General features: G+C 41.2%; 1 protein-coding gene across 2 annotated transcripts in view; it reads right to left on the reverse strand.

Moving 5' to 3' along the window:
- The window catches only part of Garem1 (GRB2 associated regulator of MAPK1 subtype 1), a 178,406-nt gene that overhangs the window by 127,905 nt on the left and 27,966 nt on the right, over positions 1-22,535 (reverse strand). The gene's annotated exons all lie outside the window — the stretch shown is intronic.

Raw genomic sequence — 22,535 nt, forward strand, 5'->3', positions numbered from 1 at the left:
TGACAAAGACAGACACTACCTCAGAATAAAAGGGTGGAAAACAATTTTTCAAGCCAATGGTCCCAAGAAACAAGCTGGAGTAGCCATTCTAATATCAAATAAAATCGACTTTCATCCAAAATTAATCAAAAAAGATAAGGAAGGACACTTCATACTCATCAAAGGAAAAATCTACCAAGGTGAACTCTCAATTCTGAACATCTATGCTCCAAATGCAAGGGCACCTACATACATAAAAGAAACTTTACTAAAGCTCAAAACACACATTACACCTCACACAATAATAGTGGGGGATTTCAACACCCCACTGTCAGCAATGGACAGATCATGGAAACAGAAACTAAACAGAGACACTTTGAAATTAACAGAAGTTATGAACCAAATGGATTTAACAGACATCTATAGAACATTTCATCCTAAAACAAAAGAATATACCTTTTTCTCAGCACCTCATGGTACCTTCTCCAAAATAGACCATATAATTGGTCACAAAACAAGCCTCTACAGATACAAAAAGATTGAAATAATCCCTTGCATCTTATCAGATCACCACGGACTAAGACTGGTCTTTAATAATGACAAAAACAATGGAAAACCCACGTACACATGGAAACTGAACAACTCTCTACTCAATGATGACTTGGTCAAGGAAGAAATAAAGAAAGAAATAAAAGACTTTTTAGAATTGAATGAAAATGAGGACACATCATACCAAAACTTGTGGGACTCCATGAAGGCAGTGCTAAGAGGAAAGCTCATAGCTCTAAGTGCCTACAAAAAGAAACTGGAAAGAGCACACACTAACAAGTTGACTGCACAACTAAAAGCTCTAGAACAAAAAGAAGCAAATACACCCAGGAGGAGTAGAAGGCAGGAAATAATCAAACTCAGGGCTGAAATCAACCAAATAGAAACAGAAAGAACAATACAAAATATCAATAAAACCAGGAGTTGGTTCTTTGAGAAAATCAACAAGATAGATAAACCCTTAGCCAGATTAACCAGAGGGCACAGAGACAGTATCCAAATTAATAAAATCAGAACTGAAAAGGGAGACATAACAACAGAAACTGAAGAAATTCAAAAAATCATCAGATCCTACTACAAAGGCCTATACTCAACAAAACTGGAAAACCTGGATGAAATGGACAATTTCCTAGACAGATACCAGGTACCGAAGTTAAACCAGGAGCAGATAAACCATCTAAATAGTCCCATAACCCCTCAGGAAATAGCAGCAGTCATCAAAAGCCTCCCCACTAAAAAAAGCCCAGGACCAGATGGTTTTAGTGATGAATTCTATCAGACCTTCAAGGAAGACCTAATACCAATTCTCTTCAAACTATTCCACAAAATAGAGACAGAAGGAACACTACCCAATTCGTTCTATGAAGCTACAATTACACTCATACCCAAACCCCACAAGGACCTGACAAAGAAAGAGAACTTCAGACCAATCTCCCTTATGAACATCGATGCAAAAATACTCAATAAAATTCTAGCAAACCGAATCCAAGAACACATCAAAACAATCATCCATCATGATCAAGTAGGTTTTATCCCAGGAATGCAGGGATGGTTCAATATTCGGAAATCCATCAATGTAATCCACTATATAAACAAACTTAAAGAAAAAACCACATGATCATGTCACTAGATGCTGAGAAAGCATTTGACAAAATTCAACATCCCTTCATGATAAAAGTCTTGGAAAGATCAGGAATTCAAGGCCCCTACCTAAACATAGTAAAAGCAATCTACAGCAAACCAGTAGCCAACATCAAGCTAAATGGAGAGAAACTTGAAGCAATCCCACTAAGATCAGGGACTAGACAAGGCTGCCCACTCTCCCCCTACCTATTCAATATAGTACTGGAAGTCTTAGCCAGAGCAATTAGACAGCAAAAAGAAGTCAAAGGGATACAAACAGGAAAGGAAGAAGTCAAAATATCGCTATTTGCAGATGATATGATAGTATACTTAAGTGACCCCCAAACTTCAACCAGAGAACTCCTAAACCTGATAAACAACTTCAGCAAAGTGGCTGGTTATAAAATCAACTCAAACAAATCAGTAGCCTTCCTCTACATGAAAGATAAACAGACTGAAAAAGAAATTAGGGAAATGACACCCTTCACAATAGTTGCAAATAATATAAAATACCTTGGTGTGAATCTAACCAAGCAAGTGAAAGACCTGTATGACAAGAACTTCAAGTCTCTGAAGAAAGAAATTGAAGAAGATCTCAGAAGATGGAAAGATCTCCCATGCTCATGGATTGGCAGGATTAATATAATAAAAATGGCCATCATGCCAAAAGCAATCTACAGATTCAATGCAATTCCCATTAAAGTCCCAACTCAATTCTCCACAGAGTTAGAAAAGGAAATTCTCAAATTCATATGGAATAACAAAAAACCCAGGATAGCGAAAACTATTCTCAACAATAAAAGAACTTCTGGAGGAATCACCATCCCTGACCTCAAGCTGTACTACAGAGCAATAGTGATAAAAACTACCTGGTATTGGTACAGAGACAGGCAGGAAGATCAATGGAATAGAATTGAAGACCCAGAAATGAACCCACACTCCTATGGTCACTTGATCTTTGACAAAGGAGCTAAAACTGTCCAGTGGAAAAAGGTCAGCATTTTCAACAAATGGTGCTGGTTCAACTGGAGGACAACATGTAGAAGAATGAAAATTGATCCATTCTTATCTCCTTGTACAAAGCTCAAGTCTAAGTGGATAAAGGACCTCCACATAAAACCAGATACACTGAAACTAATAGAAGAGAAGGTGGGGAAGAGCCTCGAATACTTGGGCACAGGGGAAAAGTTCCTGAACAGAACACCAATGGCATATGCTCTAAGATCAAGAATTGACAAATGGGACTTCATAAAATTGCAAAGTTTCTGTAAGGCAAAGGACACTGTCAATAGGACAAAACGACAACCTACAAATTGGGAAAAGATCTTTACCAATCCTACATCTGAGAGAGGGCTAATATCCAATATATACAAAGAACTCAAGAAATTAGACTCTAGACAACCAAATAACCCTATTAAAAAATGGGGTATAGAACTTAACAAAGCATTTTCAACCAGCCGGGCGGTGGTGGCGCGCGCCTTTAATCCCAGCACTTGGGATGCGGAGACAGGTGGATTTCTGAGGTCAGCCTGGTCTACAGAGTGAGTTCCAGGACAGCCAGGACTATACAGACAAACCCTGTCTCAAAAAAAAAAAAAAAAAAAAAAAAACAGAATTTTCAATGGAGGAAACTCGAATGGCCGAGAAGCACCTAAAGAAATGGTCAGTATCCTTAGTCGTCAGGGAAATGCAAATCAAAACAACCCTGAGATTCCATCTCACACCAGTCAGAATGGCTAAGATTAAAAACTCAGGTGATAGTAGATGCTGGCGAGGGTGTGGAGAAAGAGGAACACTCCTCCATTGTTGGTGGGACTGCAAGATGGTACAACCACTTTGGAAATCAGTGTGGCGGTTCCTCAGAAAATTGGACATAGCATTACCTGAGGATCCAGCTATACCAGTCCTAGGCATATACCCAGAAGATGCTTGAACATATAACAAGGACATATGCTCAACTATGTTCATAGCAACCTTATTTATAATAGCCAGGAGCTGGAAAGAACCCAGATGTCCTTCAACTGAGGAATGGATTCAAAAAATGTGGTATATTTACACAATGGACTATTACTCAGCTATTAAAAACAATGAATTTGAGAGGTTCCTAGGTAAATAGATGGAACTAGAAATTATCATCCTGAGTTAAGTAAGCCAATCACAAAAGAACACACATGGTATTCACTCACTGATTATTGGATATTAGACCAGAACCTTGAAATGCCCAAGATGCAACTCACAGATCACATGAAGCTCATGAAGAAGGAAGACCAAGTGGGGGTGATTTGGTCCTTCTTAGAAGGAGCAACAAAATACTCAAGGGAGCAAATATGGAGACAAAGTGAGGGACAGAATCTGAAGGGGGGGCTGTCTGAAGACCTTTCCACCTGAGTATCCATCCCATGTGCAGTCACCAAAGGTAGATGCTGATGTGGAAGTCAGGAAGTGCATGCTGATAAGAGCCTGATGTGGATGTCTCCTCAGAGGTCTGCAAGAGTCTGACATATTCAGAGGCAGATGCTCACAACTAGCCATTGAACTGATAATGGGGTTCCCAATGGAGGAGTTAGAGTGAAGGCCATTGGAGCTGAAAGGGTTTGTGGCCCCATGAGGAGAGCAACAATACCAACCAACCACAGCTCCCAGTGTCTAAACCACCAGCCTAGGAGCACTTGGGGAGGGATCCAGGGCTTCAGGTGAATATGTAAGAGTGGAGGGCCCTGCTGGGCATAGGTGGAAGAAGAGATTCTTGACCTCATGAAGGCTGGACGCCCCAGGGGGAGGGAATTTGAGAGTGGGGAGGTGGGAGGGGGGGTAGGTAGGGGTTACATCCACAGAGAAGAAGGAGGAGGGGTGACGGAATAGGGGGTTCCTGGGTGGGTGGGGGATGGGGTAAGGGGACAACATATGAAATATAAATAAAACATCCAATAAAAAAAAATATCCAAAGCTAAATAGAGGTAACAAGGATACCCAAAGGGAAACAGGCAAGATTGCTTGCTGGGTAACAGTATGAAAGTGTAGGCTGTGCAAGGCTGGCAACCTCAGCTTGGTGCTCATTACACATATAAAACCATGACTACACACAACGTTCTTCTCTGACCTTCCATGTGCTGTGGGTTTCATAAGCTGTCACATGCATGTCCCTATGCATCATACACAATACAACAATAATAACAAACAAAAGTTTTTTAAAAGACTTTATAAATATTACATTACATAGCTAAACAATGTCAATTATGTTGGTACTATGGTTAGTTATATTTCCTAACCAGTTTTATTGCTTATAAAATATCAGTACAATTTTCTGTGATCAAAGGTACCAAGGAAAAAGTAATTTTTACACTTGGTCCTATCGGGTGAGTTTCTGAACTTCTGATCTGAAACAGAGACTAACAGGCTTGTTGTGAAGCAAGACACATTGTAGGTCACTTAAGCACCATGGTACACATACGCCTTTTAACTGGGGACTGACTGAATGACTGACAGTTTGTTAGCAATTGTGGATACAGGTTGCTATTTGTAACAATTCATAATGCCAAATTAACTAATATTTTAAGAGAGTTCTTAGACATGGGCAAATACGGACAGGTGGCTTTGGACTGAATAACTGTGCTGCTACCCCACAGAAACTCATTGAGTGCCTATATTGTCTTGATCAGAAGTGTTTTAGTTTTGCACAAAACCTAGACAGTGTTATGGTTTGGCCAATACATGAGCCTCTAAAATTACATTGTACGGTGAAGGCCTGGTCCCCAGCTGGTGGTGCTGGCAAAGGGGTGACACGACCATGGGTATGCTAACTTCATGCTAGACTTACCAATTGATGAATTTATAACTCAATGGGCTAACTAGAGATGGAGACTAATCAGAAGGTGCTATCTGCCCTTTGCTTCTTCCTGTGTTCTCTCTCTGCTTCCTGGACATCATGTGGTGAGCAGCCTCCTTTATCAAATGTCCCTAATGTCACCTGACTGAAACCACCAAGCCTTTCTACCTCTAAGTTGTCTGCTTAGGAATTCTGTCAAAGTGACAAAAAGCTAGTTGAAAGACCAGCTGATATAAGGCCAGTCAGACAGAGCTAAGCACAGACAAAGCTATCAGGCAGACATTGCTGGCTGGCTATAGTCTCATCTGGCGGTAGGGTCTCAGTTGCAGTTGGAGGACTAACATCCCTGTTTCCTGACTGTGGACCAAAGACTGCTACCCAGTCAAAGGCTAGTGTCTAGTCTCGGGGCCTTGTCTGTGGCCCTCTCCCATCCCATCAGCACAGCACTGTCTCACACCAAAGCCTCCTCACCCTCTGAATACCTCTGACTTCCTCTCTAAGATCTGCTAGAGAAAGAACAACCTGACTCTGAAAGGGCATTTTGAGTAGGCTGGTTCACTTGGGCTAGTCGTCTCTCAGTGCACTGGCCCTGTGTTCTCCTCGAGTTCCTAGGTTGATGGATTTGAGGAGACGGTCATGCAATAAAGATAAAACTTAAGAAATAAGATGAACATCTTTATAAAAGGAGCCCCAGAAAACTCTCGTGTTCTTTTTTTACCACTTGAGGATACAAGAAGAGGTCAGCAATCTGCAATGAGATGGCCTTCCTGCCCCAACCCAGCCATACTGGCTACCTGACTTCACAGTCTCAGCCTCCAGAGTGATGAGATGTAAATTCCCATTAACATAAGCCACCTATTCCTATGACATTTTGTTATCAGTCCAAACCAAGATACTCCTCAACTTAAAACAAAAGGCTGGGAGATACTACTTGCTTTAAAGTAAATTGATTAATGACCTTAATTACATCTATAGAGTCCATTTGACATATATGTAACATAGTGTTGATACTATCAAGGGACAGGGAGCAAGGGACCATCTCAGAGTTCTGCCTATCGTGGACATTCATGAGGGAAGCCAGTGGCTCAAACAAGGCAGATACGGAATTTAACTTGAGGATTATCGGTACAACTTTATGTTTACAAGGTAATTTTCAAATTACCTTGCATACAATGTGATTCTATGTACACAAATCAATCAAAATCAATGAATGCTTTGAGTCATGATGATATGAAAGCATTGCTCCTTTGCCTGAGGTTGAGAGGAAGAGCCGAGAATGAGCTTGATGTCTTCATTAGCATTGCAACCAGGCCAACAGGATGTGCCTCACTCCTACTCTGGAGACAAACACAATCTTCACATCAGATAAATTTAATTGAGAGATGAATGCAGCCAAAACCAATTAGTTTATGTTTAAGAATAAAATCTGAAGTGATTTTCAACAATTCCACTTGGCTTTTTAAAAGCTGGCCATGCATAACTGTCAACGTTTTAAATAGTTTGAGAATTATTACTTCACACACTATGCTTAGGTTGTAAGACTTCCTTACTTTGCTCTTTGACTCTAGTTTTTAATCTTAACCAGTAAGAAAGAATACAGAGGAGTAGCCTGGGGGCTTGGGAGAGGAGAGGGTGTTAGGCTCAAAGAATGTTCTAAATGCTGAAAATACTAGGCTCTGACACTAGTGGAAAGGAACTTTATCAGTACTCACACGCTTCTGTCTCCTGGTTCTGACCTACTTCAAGGAACTAACGATTCCTTGGAATCTACATGATAGACTCTTAACTGCCATCATGGCTAGGATTAAACCTCCCAACCTGAGGGAGGGGCTCAGATTTCTCCCTGTGGTATTCATCTATCACCAAACCCTAACCTTCTGGGTTAAGAAAGAACATGAAGAACATTTTCAGCAGTTGGAAAGATGGCTCAGTATGTTGCTTAATTAGGCAAACATACACAGCTGAGTTCAACCCCATGAATCTAGTTTTTAAGCTGTAGAAAGTTGCATGTGTCTGTAATTCCAGCATTGGGAAGGCAGAAACAGGATGGCCCCTGGACCAAGTACACTGACCAGTGTACTTGGCTAGATCCACATTAATGAGATGTCTGTCTAAAAACCAAGGTAGGGACTGGAGAGATGGCTCATCTTAGTGCCAATCTTTAGAACCCACATAAAAGCTATGTGGCATGGGGGCACATCTGTATTTCAAGCACTCAGGAGGCAGAGACGGAATCCTTGAAGTAAGCTGGCTAGCCAGACTAGCTGTGTTGATGAGGTCTGGGTTCTATAAAGAGACCTTGCCTCAGTGAATAAGTCAGAGAATGATCAAGGAAGACTCCTGTGAGCCAATGGCTTCTACACACATACATGTGTCTCTCACAACACATATGTAATATGCAAAAAATCAAAGGTAGGTGGTACACACACATGGATGCACCTGCACATATGTGAATCCATCTGTACACCTTTGGAATTTTCATTTCACTGGTGACGGGTATAATCTAAAGCTAGACACAGGAGAGCTATACAATATTTAAATGGTTTCATTACAGTCTTACTACCTTGGGGCTTCTTAAACTATTCCCATTTGCACACACTGAGGCTGAAGCTACAGTGTTCTCAACACACACACACACACACACACACACACACACACACACACACACTGAACCCAGGGCCTTAGCCATGCTAAGCAGACATTTCAAACTATACCCTCTATCTATCCATTTAAGAGAAATACTTACAAATACTCCTGAGGAGATATACAAAGAATATGTGGTATAGTTGTACTCACGGTCATTCGAAAGCATTATTTATGAAAAAGTCCTGGGACTACATATATGATGCTATTAGCTGTTCTGTCAGCTAATAATAATAAGTGTATTTAAAGTTACACACTTTTTTCACTTTAGTAAAAACACCCCATTCTATGCTTTAGTTTACTTCTCTATAGAAGGCAGATGATCATAATGAAAGGGCCTACTATAGGCTGCTGTGAGCATGAAATTGTTCCTATCCATCTGCATCCTCAGTCCCTCTCATCTCCTATTTCCCTCATCCATATCTCCACTCTTGATGTCTGCTCACCTTTTTAACCGCTTCACTGCTCCTGGATGCCTCTAGATGCAGATTGGCTCGAGTTATTATTATCCTGCTTAGAAAGCCTTGATGACACGACACTGCTCAGAAAAAAGGTCCTAACTCAATGAGATACAGTGTGAATCCTCGCCCTCTCCCATCCTTTCCCTCCCCATAGCCCACCTACAGCCATGGTAAGGTGTAAAGCTAACTGGAGTCAGAGTAGAGCCTCTAGCAGAGACTGGTAAAGCATATGCCCTGCTAGCTCAGGAGGAATGGTGTTTCCCAAGCTAATCCTATTGCCTGAGAAATCATTCCTCATTTACCAGCCTGAAAAAGAAATTCCAGAGTCTCATCTGTCAGTTCCACAGGGTTCTGCTCTTCCTTATCTCCCTCTCAGGCTGCCAGGGCCACTCCCAAGCTAGATACAAGCTACTTCCTTCTACTAGAAAGGTCAGTATTCCGCTGACTAAAGGGTGACTAAGTAGAAGCTTGGTGTCATGAAGAAAAGGTAGACACAGTCTTCGTCTGACTTGAGCTGTAGTGGCAGGACAGAGGGAAAAGCTTTAATGATCCTGAGCAGGCTCTTCTCTGGACACGGTTTTCCTCACAGATGAAGAATTAGAGATGGGAGATGAGAAACTCTAGCATGTGGTCACACAGCTAAGGGGAGTTGACATTCTTCTCTCCCTTGCTTTATTTGGTAACAACAGTATATAGCACCAAGAAAAGAGAAGCTGGGCACTGTGCTATTTATTGCTCTAGCACATGGCCTCACCTGGGTTGTAGAAGGCTTATGTTCCTAGAAACTAGGCTAAGTAACTGGCTTCAATGTCAAATGAAAACATAGTTGATGATCTGTCATAAACTGAGTAAAACAGGAGTAACATATATTATAAATATATAGGTTTTATATATACACACATACATACATATATATATATATACATTGTGTGTGTGTGTGTGTGTGTGTGTGTGAAAAATCTGATCCTCAAACTTTTGAATGGATTAAGTATGAAAAGATTTGGGAAACCCTTTACAGGTACAAGTCCTTCCATCCTACAGATGGAACCATTTCCTTCTTTTAGCAAGAATTACTTCCCCAGAGTCCTTATAACTATAGAGGCATCTCATATTTGTGGGCCTGTCTTCCACACTAGGCTGAGAGCATCTTAGCAGCAGAAATACTTTGTACCAACGTTCACTTTATGTCTGCAGACTAAACTCCTGAGTAATTCACTCTAAACTTCAACCATTTTCTATATCTTGAATACAGGATGGGAGCTTCCTGTTACCCACTGTAACACAGGATAGAATTTGTTGGGAGAAGGCTTGCCAGGAATCATTATGAAGGGTTTTGTTGCTACACATCAAAATGGTTATGAGATTCTGGCTTGGGAAAAGTTAGAAGAAACAGAAACACTTAGACTGATCATATAGTATTGACTTTTCTTTAAGTAATAATTTTGAAAAAAACAGTAGTAATTAAGTGTGAATTCAGAGAATTTTAGAAGTGAAGTGTTTTTGTGTGATAATCGAGGAAATGTACCCAAAGTTCTCTAATTTGTGACACCAGCAAGACCAGACATCAGCTTCCTGCTCCTTAGGTGCAAACTTAAGCCCATGAGAACTAAACTGTCTATTTCAAAATGTTCAGGTTTCACACATGAACCTACACAGTTCACCTAAACTGCACATCTCAAAGCTACTGCAGGTAAAGCCCATGTGAGTACAGGGAAACATGGACTGGTCTTGGTGCAGAGTGGAAGTCCTAGCCTGACTTTGAATATGTGTTCCTGGTTGCTCAGGAGATCCAGGAAGAGGGTCTCCTAATCAGAAACATGAGAACACTCTTTCATAATCTTCCCTGAGGATTAAGGTCAGAGGATGGTAAGTGTGTTCAAGGAATCATAAGCACCACACAGGTGTTGGCTGGGGATGAAAAGCAATGTAAGGCACACACTAGTTTACCCTACATTTGCATTTCAGCAGTAGACTAACCACTGGGTAATGGCTGCCCTGACTTTCTCTTTTTCTGATTTTAGCATTTATCCTGTTCAAGAAAATTGTATCAGTGCAAAAGATAGTATGTGTGTTTTGAATATGGATTAATTTTAATTTCCCTTAGTCTCTATTGTCAGTGTATGCGATCACAAGTTGTCACTGTCATGTGATATGACTGCTACTTGTATACAATGTGTCACACAGAAGCTGAACATGCGCTGGGAAAGCTCTGAGCCCTTCAGTTAAAAGAAGTATAATTAATGATCAGCGTAACGATCATCTAAATCTTATCTTTTATCCAAAGGCGACATAAGGAAGATGCCTGACTCTAGGAATTCCTCCTATCCCCTAGCTGTAGTATTGTTTCTACTTCATCCCATATTGTTTCCTATTTGGTACCTGACTATAGATCATAGACTGTTTGTCAAAAAAATAGAAGCAGCTTTCAGCACCCTGCAGGAGGCTTTTCATATGCTAAAGAGCTATGCTGAAGTAAAGGCAAGATAAATGCTTGCCTTGTGACACTGAAATAGAGTACAGAAGTAGTTCACAGTTATTTCCCCTTTCAACATTAAATGCCACTGATCTTTGTAAGGCCAGGATATGCACTGACACATAAATACAAGAACACAATTTAATTTTCTCATAGGCTGCGCGTCAAGGAGCCTAGAGTTACTTATTCTTAGACCTCAGATGAGATACTAGGATACAAGTCAAAGAAGAGAGAAGGAAAACAATCCGAGGTATGTTCCTGGGTGCCAGCAGGACTGCACAAGATTGGTTAACATAAAGCAACTTACCAGCGTCTGATACATTTCAAAGAAAGGAAAAGGACTGGGTTCTAAAATAGAATTAACTCTACTGAGAGATTGCATATATTTGGAACCCGATGAAATCATCCTCTCTCCACAATGTGTTCAGTAGAATCTTTAAAGGAGAGCTTTAAGCACAGCTTTCTGATGCTATCAACTTACATATAAACAGAACTTGTAAACATCAGACATTTTGCCCACTTTCCTTTGTCAAACATCCTTCTAACATTCTCTTAATTCAGCATGTTGTCAAATAGTACTGACTAGGCACTATTCTCAGTAACTAAACAGAACAGGCCCTTGTTCTGTGTTGTAATTTGGCACAGACAACATCTACAGAGGCCAGCCTTCCTAAGGGTATATCAGAACAGTTCTAAAGAAAGATTACAACAGCAAGACCCAAGAAAAAAGGCACTTAAAATTCTGTACCATTCCCAATTTAGTGTTTGTGATTGAGTGAAGGGTCAACTCCATGATCACTTGGCTCCTTGCGCCACTATTTTTACCTCAGTGGGTTGGCATACATTAATTAGTTACTGCTCAACTGTATCTTCCACTCAGTGTGCTGAACATATTCCCAATAAAGTTAGCTTTTAAAGTTTTGTTAACTGAGCAGCTCTTGCTTAAGAAATGCATTTTCTCCCCTAAATGCCAGATAGTAGGGAACAGGATTACTTACCATATTCATTTGGAGACTTGCCAATTAACAACTGTGCATACTTCCTAAAGAAGATGTTTCTGTTTTCAAACACAATTTATCATTAATTTCAGGTAGACAGTGATTATTTATGGACTTAGGTACATCCATAAATACTGAGCGGGAAGCTCTGCCTCCATAGTCTGCTGAACTATTGGGTCAAAGAACTTCTCATTTGACGGCCACAAGAATTCCTTTTTGGCTCTATACTATCTTTCGATTTGGAACAGAAAGTAGGGAATTACAGAAAAGCAGAGATTAGTGTGTGTGAAGGAACCACGATGTGGTAGCATACAACTGCACTCCAGCACTCAGTAGTGAGACAACAGGACTCATGTGAGCTTAAGGACTGTCTACTACACAGGAAGTTCCAGGAGAGCCATCCAGAGCGATCTAGGAACATCCTATATTACAAAAACAAGAAACAAAAGAAACAGAAATAGGAGATAAAATAACTGTTGGTTTTGTGGCCAAGTGCAAGTCAACAAACACTCAGGGAAGGCAAACAGCCCACCTCCCCAAAACACAGATGTTACCTAGTCTCCAGGCAAGCTGGCTCTCTTTGCAAGAGGAACTTCATTTACCTAAACTTCTCCTGAGTTCTCAGAGAGAAAGCAAGAACTTTCTCTTTTCCATGGGTGGTCTCTTTAACTTCTCTCTGAACTAAAAGTTTATGGTTCCTATGGACCTCAGTCAGTAACACTCTTTGATTACTTTTGTTGCCATTTATGGACCACTACTATTTTTCCCTTCTAATTCTAAAGTCCAAGGAGAAAGTAAGATGCTCAATTAAAGCTTGGCCGGCAACAGACAAAGCAAGATTACTTGAATACTGTATTTTAAAAAAATTATCATTAAAATACAAATCCCAAAGGAACACAAGATAGTTAATTCTGGTTTTATATTTTGGTGGTACTGGGGATTGAACTAAGGAATCTAAACATACATGTTAGAGGCAAGTATTTTACCACAGAGTTATGTACAGCAGGATGGCAATTCTAGATTCAAACTGTGCTTCAATTTCCATTCTCTACTTCATGTCTCCAAATATATTACTACCATTCTTATTCTATAGCAATTATTCCTTTAAATCTACTCAGAGTGCTCAGTTTCATCAACTCAAGCTGTTAATCAAGTTCATCTGTGGACTCCTAAATTTGTTATTGTCCTCCTTGCCCCAGTGTGGCCTTGTAGCTTCTGGGAGCACCAACAGAGGAAAGTCATATATAGCTGCAGTGCAAAGTAAGCAAGGCAGGACTCTTCCCTGGTGAAGTTAAGATATGCAAGACACACATATATGACAACTGAACAGTGACAGCAGCAGCCTTGTGCTGTGCAGCAATTAATTATTTTCCATGAACAAGGCCAAGGTGTTTCCAAAGGCTGACAGCTATATAAACTCTTTCTCCAAGTTAATATGTGAGGAAATCTCAAGATCCGAGAGAAAAAATAACTAGTCCAAAGCCACCCTGTTAATGAATGACTGAGCTGGGGAGAAGGCCAGAGCACCTGCTTCTTTGGACTTGACGTGGACATACAGAGCTCAGTTCTGAAGTGAGGAAACATGGCTGTGGTTTGGAAACAAGGGCTTGTATTATTACATTCCGTCACATCGCCCAAATTAAAATCAGACATATGCAGATAAGGGGACTCTGCATTTAAACTTAAGCATCTAAACTTGGATAGAAAATCTGGACGTAAATTCACTCAGACAATTCAAATGACTCATAAATATTTCCAATTTTCTTTCCAACCATAAAAAAATGTGACCTTTCAAAAAATGCCACATCGTTTATGGCTATATTAAAGCTATACTTTCTAAAATTGAAAGCTAAAGTCTTTTAGGTCTAAAAAGTTCCAACAAAGCACAAGGAATGAAGAAAGGAGAGGTTTAGTGCAATTTCAGTCTAATTGTGTACACGATCATGACCACACATGAAGTGTGCAGAATAGGCTTCTAACATTAATGGAAGATTGTGTAGTGGGAAATGAAGTCAGAACTTTAAACAAATATACACAACTACTGGAAATGCAGCAATCTCTGAGACATGGAGCAAACACCTTGACAAAACCATTGAAACAGTTTGGCTGCTTCCGAGTGAAAATGGTTGGAAAACTTAACTTGTAAGATTTTGTACGGTTCCAGAAGACGGCATGTTAGTCAGAAGAAGCTTTAATTAAAATAAGGTGGTGAACTTGAACACGGGATAGACAGCTTTTGGAGAGGTCTGTCTAAGTCTAATCCTATCACTATTCTGTCGTTCCTCATTCTGGAGGAGGGACTTGGGCCACAACCTGGAACACAGGGTGCCCTAGCCTCCCAGACAGAGGTGATGGCATGGGAATGGAGATATGACCTGAGACAAGAAATCTGAGTATCCTCAGCCTAGTAATCCCTTGCAGATGTGTCTAACCACTAGATGCATGAAGCCAGAGATGGACAGGAGCCCAGGCCAACTCAAAGTTGCAAACTTACTTAAAACATTGAGATTTTTGTGTGTGTGATAACACCATTGCTCATTCTCAAGCCTATGTTTTAGAGATGACAACACCCTGCTACAGTGTCAAAGGCTAGACCTGCTTTTATCACCTTCTTGCCCTTGGGTTCCTGGGTGGTCTTGTATTTTTCCTTTTCTGATGATATGTTCAAGTTTGTTTTGCACAATTTGCAAGGTCCTAGCAAAAAGGTTGGGTTTAAAAAAGCATTTAATACAATATATCTTATGCTTCTCTATATACGGCCTCCTCCAATGAAGAAATGATTCTTTAAAATGAAGACCGGAGGCTGGGGTGATGACTCAGTGGGTACAGGTCCTATTTCAGGGCCTGCATGGTTATAGAAGTAGCTCCCACAGGTTGCCCTGACGTCCACAAAAGCACCATGGGATACAGGTCTCCTAAAGCATGCACAGAAATACATGAATGCATATATGTATGAATGAATGAATGAATAAATGAATGAATGAAGTAAGAACAAGTTTAAGGTGAAGATAGCAATGATATCTTCTTGTTCTTAGTTTTGGAGTGGGGAAGAAAGGGGGATCTAGCCAATTTATTGTCTCCAGTCTGTGATGTAGCCTGACTTTCACTTTGTCTGTCTATATAATAGGAGTGACACTTACGTCCTGTGTCATTGTCACACTTCTTTCATAAATGGACTTAGTAAAAGAACATGTCACTTCATACTGGCTACTGGAAATGTACTCCTTATCTCCCAGTGACAGTCTAACTTAACTTTCATCATTTGGAACCAATGGTCTACCACCTGGGATTATGTGTATCATGAAGACCCATGTAAATAGTTCTTAACTTCAGCACTCTAGTCAACGATGCCCACCCATCTCTCAAAATGCCATTAACAATGAAGCCTATCCATTTCCAATAAAACAAGTCCTTTCTCCATGGCAGCCACTTCGTTTCACAGCACATACAGGCCATTCTGAATTCTGGTGCTACCATGACATTTTGAACCCCACAGCCTGGTAACTCAACTTCTAAAAGTATATTTATGCTGTGATAGGAAGTGAGGAAAGCCAGCCGGTTTCAGTTCATAGGCTGTGTTTCCGGCTTAGGGGTTTGATAATATTTTAATCTACAGTGATCAAGGGCACTTGACTCTCTAGTGAAAAGCAGTGATCCAGCTGAGGTGAACTTTATTCTAAACGAATGGCCTTTCTTTCCAGTTCATTCCTTCCTGATACAGACGAATGGCATTCTCTTATTTTAACTGCTCCTGGCCTATGTTGTGCCTGTAAGATAGCAGACAATAACCAAACAGAGGCAAATACTTGAGCACTCTCTGCACATCAAGCTTCATTAATGGGACCAAAGACGAATGGGTATCATGGTTTGTCTTGGACAATCCAATGACATGAAACCAGAAAGTATGACAGGGCAGCAATCTAGTTTCTGCTGTTTTCATTTGAGTTCTGAAACATGATCCTTGTCATGCGAATTTTTTTTAAAAAGGCTTGTCCTTTTAACTTATCAAGAAAATAACATATCAGATCTCATGACACAATTACTGGTCACAACCGAGAACACTGTCCATATGCTAATAGCCCAGAACTTCCATGAGAACAGAAAACAGCTACTGCTCAGGCGGGATCCAAGTGAGAGTCAGTGAGCTGAAGAAATGGCTGACACTGAAGGTCAACTTTGCATTCTGTCAGATACAAGAAAAGGATCAAAGACAGAATGGGCATGCTGATATTGGGGTGTCTTGAAGATGTGAAATCCAATCTTCAAAACTTTGTCTTACAAATGAACGGCTTGAACAAATACACCAAAGGAGCTGACATTAACTACTCTGAAACTTGTTTCTGACTTGATGGTGCAGTGCTAACAAGAAAGACTTGCACAGAAATGCCATGTTTTGATTATTACATTTGTTCTCCCAGGGATATTAGGTTCAACAACTCTATGTTTACTAGAGTTGATGGGATATGCAAATATGATGAAAGCCAAAGCGTCTCAGCATGTCTAGGATGCTCAGGAAAAACACGGCCTTTCCTGCAGTCATCAGGAGTCTGTGTTAGACACAGCACAGTCTGACTCTTGCACTACTGCATCTACTTCTAAGGGTTGGAGAGAGTGCAGCCTTCCAAGGACACTCTAGAGCTGGAGCAGCAGGCAGGGACTTGACACAACAGCACATCGGTCTTTAAGCAAGCTGGTGTGATGGCAGTGGTGGTAAGAGATGACCAGGTTCTTAAAACTCTTCAAAAGGTTTAATCCTCCTGAGTGAGGGAACTTTGGTCCTACACCAGAAAGTAAATTACCATTGGCCATCCCCCAGAAGGGAGGGTCTCTGGTCCACTTTCTTGGCTGTGGATGCAGATACAATTGTGGAAACTATATATTAGAGAGGAAAATGAAAATCTTTAATTTTTTAACCCGAAAACTAGAAAAAGTTATAGGGAGTCAGGAATATTGGGGATATCAGTGATCAAAGAGCTGTCTCCCATAAAGTGTATGCAATTTGGGCTCATGCACAAGCTGAGAATACATAGGTCTCACCCTAGGCAATTTCTGAGAGAAAGAATTGAACTAGGGTACAGTCCACTAACCAGGACCATGATGTCTGCATTGTATTATACACAATTCAGATCTAATAAAGAAAGGAAAGCAAATGAACCTAAAGATGGATCAACAGGAGATTTCTAATATGAACAACAGAAAGAAAAAAATGGAAGAAAAAAATGATGAACAAATCTCCAGGTGTGATAATATCGAAAGATATGACATTCGTAGTACCACAGCTGAGGACAGAAGAAACAGTGAGGTAGGGGAAAAAAAATCAGGAATGGCTAAAAGCATTTGCAAGCCAGTGAAAGATATAAGCATATGAATTCAAAACTCTAAGTAGAAAAGGCAGGCTTAGCAAAATCCAGGCAATAATATCCCCAAACCAAACACTGCACACAGAGGACACTGCCTGAGGGCAATTTGATTAAGGTGATATGCTACCAACAGGGAAGTCATGATTCAAAAGATAGTCTCCTCAGAGAGAGAATATTTTCCAAGCTGTGAGAACAGACCTGACCACCTGGAAGTATATATCCCGCAAAACCATCCTTGATAAACGAAGTAGAAATCAAGGCATTTTAAGATGAAGAAAAACTCAGAGAAAGTTTATCAACCAGTAGATCCTCTCCAGAGACACTGAAGGAAATTGTGCTAAGAGAAGGAAGCTTGGACAACTGGAAACCAAGATAAAGTAATTGGGTCCTGCAAGAAGTCGAGGTGGAGAAAGTACCTGCCACCAGTGTGGCAACCTGAGCTCCATCCCCAAAACCCATGTGGTCCCCTACAACACCAATAAGGCAAGATGGCCACTCTTATTATTCTTATTCAGCATAATACTGGAAATTCTAACCATTACAATTAACACAGGAAAAGGAAATTAAAATCTTATGGATTGGAGAAAAAAAGGTTTCACATTTTCAGAGAATATTAATATCTACATAGAAAATCCTATGAAATAAAAAAAAACTTTTCCAGAATAAGTAAAGGCTAAAGGATACCAAGATAATTTTTAAAAGTTAATCACATTTCTATATATCAGCAATTAACAATTAGTATATCATTGACAATATTTTAAAAGGTGGTTAAGTAAATACCTTTGGGAGAAGTAAAAGAAAAAAAAGCAAAGAATTGATTTGTGCTCAATACAATTACAGTTAACATATTTGCAGCTTGAATCAAATTGGAGAACCCATAGTCCCTAATTTTAAAAAGAAAAAACAAAAGGATAAGAAACTTGAGATGACAGCTGGAACTTAAAACTCTGTGTAAAAGGTGACAGCATTCAAAGCCAGGCCCTTGGCCACAGCCACACCTCACTGTTACTCAAGTACTGAAATGGATGAGGCAGCTCACGTGACATGGCTTCAACCTGCTTCCTTCTTAGAAGTACTTGAGCACATAGTCCTATCCACACCACCAGTTTCTCCTGACTTGGAGTTTTAAACAAAAACAAAAAAAAGTCAGACTATAGTGTAAGAAGAATGCCTGACTCTGACATTTCAGATTTAAAATGAGAAATTTGTTTTTTCTTCATGCACCTATAGCTAGCTAGGGGATACCAAAAGGGCAGAGATTTACAAAACGTGTGAGTCTGTATGTGTGCGTGTGTTTGTGCACGCATGCGTGGGGGTGCGCATGTTTTTGTGTGCACAGGCATTCCCCTCCTGCACACATGTGCATGCATACTTGTGGAGCTCAGCGGACAACTTTCAGGAGTCCATTTTTTTTTCTTGTTCCACCATGTAGATTTCTGGGGATCAAGTTCAGGGCAGCAGCACTTAAAATTCTTTCTTGGCTAACTTACCAACCCACCTGCAGAGATGCTTGAGAGATAAACATTTTAAAGCTCAGTGGTGGCTCCTGCAAGCAATCCTAGCATTAGGGGATGTAGAAGGAGAGATTGCCATACACTTGGGGCCAGCCTAGGCTTTATAGTAAGTTCTAGGACAGCCTGGGCTACAGGGTGAGGCTCTGTCTTCCAAACTAAAACTCCAAATCCAAACTTAAATCACAGTACAACATAACAAAACAAGAAACAGTGTCAAATCCTAGATCCCTTAATTATGTATGGTTGTACATCCTCACCCAGGCTTCACCTTTCTATCTAACTCGATGTGAAACTTAAAGTCTTTAGGCTACTGTGAAATAAACTAAGCCATCAGATGGTCAGTTCCCAGCCCAGCATGCAGTTCTTCGTTTCATACATGGATTTTAATCCATTGTACAGTGGTATGTAATCATTAAATGGCAGAAGTGATATCGGGACAATCAACCAATCCGTGTGTCACAATGAGACACACCAGATAGAGCCAGGTCACTTGTGTCCATTACTTTTCTACAGTTACCTAGCAGTGACCATGCCTGAGGAGCTTGCCTCTTGCCTCCTGCTGCCCTTCTGTCATTGGACAGGAGCAGTATGGGGGTGTATAGATGCTTCTCCCAGCTGCAAGGGCTCAAGTCCAGTATCAAACTGTGACTGATACTAGCTCGACAGTCAAGTAGAAAGGGAACAAGGCAACCTAGGGGCCTGCAAGGAATGAAGGGGTTATCCCATGTGCTCTGGGGTCTGGAACTTCCTGAGCAGAGAAGCTAATGGAACCAGCTTTAAAGGGGGAGGAGATAAGGTGCTAAAAACATCAAAGAAGAGAGAGAGTACACTAAACAGTGCCATGCTGCCAGGTTGACTGTCCTTGAGAACATTAGGTGGGTCCACCTCTGAATGTGAGGACAGACTCAGCCACAGACAGCAAATGAAGGGGGCATTAAACACAAGAAAATGGGAGGGGTATTATGTTAGAGAGTGATATTGTCTCTGTTGCTCCTCCTAAAAGTGTCAATGGCGAAGTCAGCAGTGGACAGTCTAAAGAATGACTCTGAATCATGGTCTCTACACTGTTCACACTCCTCAGCGCAGCAAGCCAAGCTTACTCCAAAGCAGAGCTGATGCCCTCTGGTTTGTTTCTCTTAGAAAAGTTAATAGACTAGGACTACAGAGATGGGTCAATGGTTAAGAACACTGGCTGCTCTTTCAGAGGATCTGGACTCGGTGCCCTGTACCCATACCATGATGGCTTACAACCATCTCTAACTCCAATCCGGGGAATCCCTCTTTTGTCTTCCATGGGTACTAGGGCACATATGTAGTACATGGACATACATACAGACAAGACATCCATGTATATATTAGAAATAAATAAAAAAATGAACACCCCAAAGACAAAAAGGGACAAAAAACTTAAAAAGGAAAAAATGATATCCATTTAAAGTTGAAAATAAATTACTCAAACCTAGCAATTTTAGCTGCCATTTCTACATATAAGCTAGACAAGTGAATAGACAGATGGGTCATAGGTGGGTCATGGGTAGGCTGGTAGGTAGATGGGTGGGTGGTTAGACAGGTAGGTAGGTGGGTAGTTAAGACAGGTAGGTAGGTGGGTGGGTGAGTGGTTAGACAGGTAGGTAGGTAAATGGGTGGGTGGGTGATTAGACAGGTAAGTAGGTAGGTAATGGGAAGATGTATATGTAACCAAATAAAAGCTCACGGTGCTCTGGCAGACAGTTTGCCCCGCTGAAGCTCTGCTCCCAACCATGCTGCAGTCTGGGAATCCCTGTGAATTATGGCTTTGGTCCACAAGCTTTGTTCTGCAGGGCTCACTCTCATTCACGGTAGCAGTCTGCCTGGCTCTGCAAGTCCCTCTGCACTGGAGGAAGCTGAAACATCTACCCAACTATCTATGAACCAACTATCATACTGACCCTTTCCCTCAGCCAGCTACCAACCCTGGGATAAACTGGATAGCATTGGGTCAGAGACAGTGACAGCTCTCTGGTCTTTCCAAACCCAAAGCAGAGGTGTGTCCAGGAGGAAAGGTGTCAGGTCTTCATCCTTATAAATCACAGCACTGAAACAAAGCTTTTGCTACCCAGTTTACGAAGGAATTTATCTTTTACTTTGGCCTTTGAACAAATACCATATTGATGACTCTGTGTTTCTTTATCTGCAAAGTGAAATTTCTACTATCTTCACAGATTGCTTTCAAGATATCACTGATTGCCAATCCACATCAAAAGGGACTAGCCCATGAGATAACTGTTCAGACTCTCATGGTAGTAAATCATGGCTCAAGGCTACAAGGCTTGGCTGGACATGTGAGGGTCAAAGAGAAACAGCTGGGTCTTTACTTCTCCACTTCCCAAGTAAATATTGTTAAGTGTAATGGCAAAAGATCCACACTCAACTATATGACAGTCATCAAACTGAGGATGTGCAAGCTTGCCAGGCCCTGAAAGCTTTAAAGCCCATTTTATTTATTTATTTAGTTTTTGTGGCCTTATCTGTTACTTAATAAGAATTAGAGTAAAAAGCTATTTCACAGAGGAATACAAAAGAGGAAAAAAAGAGCCCACAAAAACCCAGAGAATAAGAACTGTGGTTTTAGGCAAGGCTGACATCAGATAAACATGCGATTAACTCACAGATAGAAGCCTCAGGCAGGCAGCTGTACAGGGAGAAACTTCTCATTATTACTGGAGTCAACTGACTTCTGATAGGGTAATGGTTCTGGAAGTTATTCTAGTACTATAAAACCTCTCCAACTAGGAGGTCACTGGATTTAGAACCCTGCAGTGCCCTTAGTCTGAGTCCTTTCTTGACCAAAAGCTATTGAGGAAGCAGGTGAAATACTTTAGCTGAGCAGCCAAGAGAGAAAGCTTTTAAAAGCGGGTTCTTTTGAGTAAGAACAGCAGAGGTGGTGGCTGACTCAGGTAAAGCAATGGAATGCTGGGAGACGGAGCCTTAGCAATCCCCAACTGCCTTCCACTGGTCTCTACCAACCACCAGGAGTCAAGGTCACACACACAGACAGCATGTATGGGGAAAGCTCTAGATAAACACAAGTCTAAGTTCTGCCATCCACTTTCTAGTCTTCATTCCCTCATGGGATTCCATGGTTGAGCTCCTCCAGCACGGAAGGAGACTCTAGAACATAACCCTGTGGGGAGCAGAGGAAGCCGCTTCGTACGTGTGTAAAAAGTGTGTTAGATCCTGAGATAATGTGCATTGTTGGCATGGGCAGAGCCATGTCAAGGACCCTATGCCTCAGAACCATGCGAATGGCTGGGGCATGCTCCGACATGGCAGAGCCTTCCACTCTGCTCAGAGTGTTGGCCAGGTGAACAAAAGCTAGCAACTACAGCTTCCTCCTCCAGAAGGACTGCAACCTGAGACTGCTTGCCTACAGAGACTCCCTACCAGGAGCATGGTACTCTGGGCATGGCCCACAGGATTCCCATGGTTAGGCTCCTCTGGGGGCAAGGAGACTCGAGTGTAAAATACTCCTTTTCTGAGTCTGGTCCCTGGGGCAGAGGGTGGCTTCCTCAGCTTCTGCGCAGTTCTCTGCTCTGCTGGCTGCCCCCTCTGCTTACACTTTGTTCCCTAC

The sequence above is a fragment of the Grammomys surdaster genome, unplaced genomic scaffold (genome assembly GCF_004785775.1).
Source record: "Grammomys surdaster isolate TR1022 unplaced genomic scaffold, NIH_TR_1.0 243, whole genome shotgun sequence".
Classification (NCBI taxonomy): domain Eukaryota; kingdom Metazoa; phylum Chordata; class Mammalia; order Rodentia; family Muridae; genus Grammomys; species Grammomys surdaster.